We start from the raw sequence: 6,000 nt of genomic DNA, 5'->3' as shown, positions 1-6,000 counted from the left end.
TAATCATGTCAAAGCTGAATGGTAAAAATCTTTTTTGCTACCATTTCCTTTATTCTGTACATCTGAGTTCACCCAAGTGATGTTAGTGCAGTTACGTTTCTAGAGAAGCATAAACCTATACTTGTGCTATCATCTGTGCTAGGACATTCATAATAAAAACACCACATGAGTCTGACAGAAATGGATACACACAGAAATGCAAATGAGTAAATGTTTACTTAATAAAATTCCTTTGCCATGTGATGTTTTAGAGGGAAAGGCTCTAGGAAAGAGAAAAACATGGGTCTCTTCAGATTTGAATGACAAATACATCATAATTTCCTTACTAATAAAAAACTCACATGTTTTCTTAGTATTAGTAGCAAACAGATACAAAATTAATTAAATTGATGAGCTTCTAAATGTTAATATGAGCTACTGGAGTACTATTCCGTTGTCACAATCTAATAATGTGGCAATGTTTTAATAAAGTGCGAATGTTTTATGTCTGTGTCCTAAATCATGGCATTTTGAGACTAGGTGATCATATCATATCCTAAAGAATTCAGAAACCTGTTGGATGGGGTTGGATTCTATTCATTAATACAGGCAAAATGTGGCATATTTACATGTTTTAGAAAATTTTAGATAAAGTTTCTCATTAAAGCACAATTCTTAAATGGCATACAGATGTTATTCAAGGTAATACTTCAATAGTTCAAGGTAAATGCTCAGATTGGTGTGATTTAATTTATGGAGTAACACTGTGATTTGTATTGGGACCTCTGCTTTTCCAAACATGAACAATCTACAGTACATCTACAACATGCATGGTTAGCAAAAAAAAGTCAAGATTACGGATTCTACCAGAATAAGTGGATAAAGTGGATAAGTAAACAAGGCAGAAGCTGCATAGGAAAAATACAAGATACAAAACACCATGTTTGAAGAGCCTGCTTACGATATAATCTGACATCATAACATCATCATCAAAAAATTGAAAATTAGAAACTGTGAGGAACCAATACATAGCAAATGGATAGCTAGGCTTTAAAACTGAGAGTGTAGACTCAAAATCAAGAGATGTTCTGTTAAAATTGTGCAACATACAATGTGCCACACTAGCACAAAACCTGTAAAAGTAGTGAACCAACACACTAGATTTCCAGTGCAGTGTGGTCAATGTGTAGTGAATGTTGCAACATCTGGGAAGAAACTATCACCTTTGAAGCGCGTAGAACTTTTAGACCATCAAATGGAGATCATTGAAGTGCTTGGCAGTTATGTAATATTTACTAAGTTTGACAGCAATCCGCTCTGTGGATGAAATGTAGACAGCACAGTATACAGTATTTGGCACAATACTCCATAAAATGTGATAATACTGTATGTTAACAAAGTGTGATGAAACGTAAAGACTAGATGTCATGCTCTATGCAAGGCAAAATACTAAGGAACTCTACTGCTTACTCATGTTGTACAGTACTTATTTATTTAAAAATGCATTGTGTATGCATAAAAAATGTATTAGTTGTGGTTACATTATTGTGATTCTTGTTTATAATCCTGCACATGTTTCTGTAACCCAATCCCCATAGCAGGCTGTAGTGGCTAGAATACTCTGCCTGCCAGGACACAGGGGTTTACACAACTGTGGAGAGCTGGTACAGAAAACTGGCCAGTATAGCTCAGAAACACTGCATTGCCCGTACAAACTACGCTTCCCATCTGGGCAAATTCTTGAAGTTTATCTACACTATGAGTCATTAAGTCATTAAGCTGCCTGTCAAGTGTGACATCCCACAGATCCCGCTGGTAGGTGGTCTGTGTGACTGGCACACTCTGAGAATCAACCCACACAGGATCAAGCATTTGTTTTTTTTCTGGTATCCGAGTTCTAGATGTCATCCAAGGTCATCCGACAAATGTAGAACGGAGCTTAAGTCTGTGGAGTAGGGCATCCATAACATAACTGTAACATTGCCATCTTGCAAGAAAGCTGTTGTTATATAAGCACCATGAGGATGTGTTGACCTGCTGGAATGTTGTCACCCCAGAATGTGTCCACAGGAAGGGTATGATCAATGTAGTACCCTGCAGTCAGGTTGACATCAATCACTTAAATAGATGTTCTGCACTACACACTGTTGCCACATCACGTATAAGAACGTTCTACACACTGTATCTACACCAAGCTCACAGACATTCATGAGTTTGGTCCATATAAGAATGATGATTCACTGCTGGCAAGTCTGTTGGAATTGTTTCGAGTTGAACTTGTTCCTGTGTTTAAGCAATGTTTAGCCAGAGGAAGTGTTGGCCTCACCTGTACCGTGTTCAATTGTCTTGTTGAAGTTGTCTGTTTAAAATAAAACGTTTTTTTCTCAGCCATGATGCTGTTCCAGTAATGCACATTGTACACAGAATAACACATACTGTGCCTTAAGCCAGCAGTCATATCACCCTTTAACTCACAACTGCCAGCCCACTGAAACTCAGCAGGTGTGAGCCCTGTCAGTACCTGGATGGAAGACCTCCTGGAAAAACTAAGGTTGTTGCTGGAAGAGGTGTTAGTAGGACCAGCAGGGGGCGCTCACCCTGCAGTCAGCGTGGGTCCTTATGCCCCAGTATAGTGACAGGGACACCATACTGTAAAAAGGCGCCGTCCTTTGGATGAGACGGTAAACTGAGGTCCTGACTCTCTGTGATCATTAAAAATCCCAGGCATTTCTCGAAAAGAGTCAGGTTGTAACCCAGGTTTTCAGGCCAAATTTCCCATTGGCCTTTACTGATCATAGGCTCCTAATAATCCCCATCTATTGTGGTTGTCGCGGTTCCGCGCAGTGTTGTGCCCCCTGCCGCCCGTTACGTCCCACAGCACCTGGGGCATGAACCCGGGTTTTCTGGCGTAACGCAACAGGGAACCAGCAGCGTGAGCTAAAGGAGACCTCCCTCAGCCCAGGCAGCTGAGGTCCCTGCTACGCACAGGGAGGGCGATGACGTCACTGTGTCCGAACTAGCTCCACTACACTATGAACTGGCTTCATCACCCTGATCTCCTCCCCACTGATAGCTGATGTGTGGTGAGTGTACTGGTGCACTATGGCTGCCATCACATCATCCAGGTGGGGCTGCACATTGATGGTGGTGGAGGGGAGTCCCCATTACCTATAAAATGCTTTGAGTGGAGTGTCCAGAAAAGTGCTATATAAGTGTAAGGAATTATTATTATTAATACCTAAAATAAGTTGGGCATTTGGCTTTATTTTGGGTTTATAGATGTCTTATTCTGAATTCGTAATGGAAGGGTTTTCTTGCTTAAAAGTGTTATAAACAGGTTCATTTAATTATGAAAAAAACTTTTTATCAAAAGACATTTGAGACTTTTTTATGACATTAATAATAATTTATTAGATTCTTTAGGGTATATATTCATCCAGTCAAAGCCCAGCTCTTCTGTCTCCTGCAATGATAGCTTTAGCTGAAAGCTAGTTTCAAGTATACAGTTGTGTAATAAAGAGCCCTCATCCCTTTCATGCAAACTGAGGTGATTACAGGCAATAGGATGCACGTCAAGAGACATGCCAGTCTTTTTTTCTTCAAATGTAGTTCCCGGTAAGCAACTCTTATTCTGTTTTTCTAGTCAGCCTCCTGTTTCTCAAGACAAGGCAGGGTACGGTATAGTCAGCTGAAATGACAAGACTACCCACTGAGAGCAAAGAAAATATCTTTAACACAGGAAATATTAATAAACACAGGAAGCACAAAGGAAGGGCAAGTATATATCTTTTAAAATAAATACAGTGCATACAGTATTTAATCTTATAATTCTATAGCTCATACATTTTACTCAAGACTATAGCTTACATTTAGCTTTCTCAAATTAATATTTTCTAAATCCTTTAAAAAATTCCATAGTCATAACAGAATAATCCACCCTAAGAATATTGATTTTCTTATTACACATTTTCTATAAGTATAGAATCAGGGTTTACATTTACCTAAAAGATAATAATAACAACAAATGTCCATTTCTTTTCATGTAATGTAGAGCAAAGTACCTTTATGACTTCATACGGACATTAGCATCGTTTGTAGAAAGATCATCACGTGAAACTGTTTTCAAAAGAAAAGGCAGCATTTTTGAAATGATGGAAAAATTGAGGCTACATTTTGGATGAATTTGTACAGGTTGCACATTAAATTCATCTTGTAAAAAAACACTAGTGCTTATACTTAATTATCTCAGTAACATTTTGTACATTTTAGCTAAATTAGCAGCTGTCTCTGGAGTGTATTTGTATATGAAAATCCTTTTATTTAAATATACAAATTGAGATCCTTCCAATGCTAAATGTTTACATAAAAGCAGACTTTCCTGATGAAACCACACTAATGTCATCGCAACCTCTAAAACTTTTTTTTTAAATCCACAATATGAAGTACATTGTGTACTAAACAATACAAATAGAAACACCAGTAAACTGTAAAATATCTTACGCATAATTCAAGCACCTTATAACCTGCAATAATAACTCTTCTAAATACATGATTAGTATCTAACAAAATCTAGTGTAATGGAAGGTGTGTTGCCAGTTCTAGGTGTCTGGCAGTGGGTGACCAGGCCGCAGATCTCATTTCACTGGGTCATGGATCAAGGCCTCTGCCACAGCTGTCTTTCAAGACTGTATTAATTAGCTTAAACAATACAATGCGGTCTTTGTACAGGGAGCCGAGCAGCAATTCAGAGAGATCCATTTCACATCCAGCAGGGCACTGTAGGACCATTGTCTCCAACCTCTGAGAAAAGAGAAAGGCATGCTGATATTGGAGACCTTCAGGAATGCAGTATTCTCTCGATTTATGGCCAGCAATGTCGACAGCTACAGAAACACCACTAGAGGATTTACAGTCAGTGTTGTTTTGTGATTCATCCTGGCACATTAGCTTGAGCAAGAGGACTGTCTTTGCAGATTCCTGAGACACCCTAAGATATCAGCAAGACACACCCATTCACTGTATCTGTACTGTTTCGATCATGACCAGAGTTTTAGAAAAGAGTTTTACAAAACCACTAAAATTGAGCTCTTGTACATAACACATATGCATTTCAATCCTGGGCCTGTAGTCTTACATTTTTATTGATACTTTCTTATGCAGTCTTAACAGATAAATTCAAAGAGAACTGTTCATTGTTGGACGTTATCCACGCATACTTCACTACTGCTCTCTACACATTTTTTCATTTTAAGAAAAAACAAACCAGTCTCACAGTTCAGGATGCACCTGGCAGTTCCTTCATTGTTATAGGTTTCCTATGATCTGACACTAGGGCAGCGAGCTGGGTTTTAAATAAACTCCTTAAAACCTTTTCTGATGTTCTGACGTTATCAGTGTTTGGAAATTTACCATAAACATCCTTTGGCAGCCCATGCGAAAACATTCACTACTAAAAAATATGAGACAAAACGACGAGTTTTCATATTGAAGTGTTTCCCTATCATGAACTTAACAGATATCACAAGGAACCATTGCGATTTGCAAAGGACAGGAGTTATGTGTTGATGCAGAGTACTTTGTAGCTAGTACACAGGCAGCTGAATTCTGGACAGAAGTCTATTTAGTAGCTTAGAAGATATGATAAGTAAGATGTTACTGCAGTCTCATCACAAATAAACAAAACTATGTATTATTGTTTCACTGTCAGAGTAAGAGTCTGAGAAATGTAAAGTACATAGAAGAAAGATATCCATCATGAGGTTTCATGCATGTGCTTCAAAACTTTCACGGAGACAACAGTAGCACCAAGCTTTTGAACTTTTGTTCAAGGATTTGATTTAAGCACCATTAACAATTTAGCAGTCAGCAACTTAGCAAATTGATGTTGGGAGCCTAAGAATATAACCCCAGTTACATGTATATTAATATTTTGCTCCTGGTAGCCAAATAGAAACCAAACCATCTTATTGATAGTGAAACTGCTCCATTTCTTTTCAAACTGAAGTTTCAGTCAGACACTAG

General features: G+C 38.2%; 1 protein-coding gene across 1 annotated transcript in view; it reads right to left on the bottom strand.

The window, feature by feature from the left end:
- Positions 1-3,363: 3,363 nt before the first annotated feature.
- The window catches only part of ca8 (carbonic anhydrase 8 (inactive)), a 28,496-nt gene continuing 25,859 nt past the window's right edge, over positions 3,364-6,000 (bottom strand). The window contains exon 9 of the mRNA XM_088918635.1: positions 3,364-4,779. The gene's annotated coding sequence lies outside the window, so the exon portion shown is untranslated. The remainder of the gene's footprint in view (positions 4,780-6,000) is intronic.

Source organism: Atractosteus spatula, chromosome 6 (assembly GCF_055471065.1).
Source record: "Atractosteus spatula isolate fAtrSpa1 chromosome 6, fAtrSpa1.hap1, whole genome shotgun sequence".
In the NCBI taxonomy this organism is placed as follows: Eukaryota; Metazoa; Chordata; class Actinopteri; order Semionotiformes; family Lepisosteidae; genus Atractosteus; species Atractosteus spatula.
The sequence above is the reverse complement of the archived record's forward strand: the minus strand, read 5'-3'. Positions and strand labels throughout refer to the sequence as shown.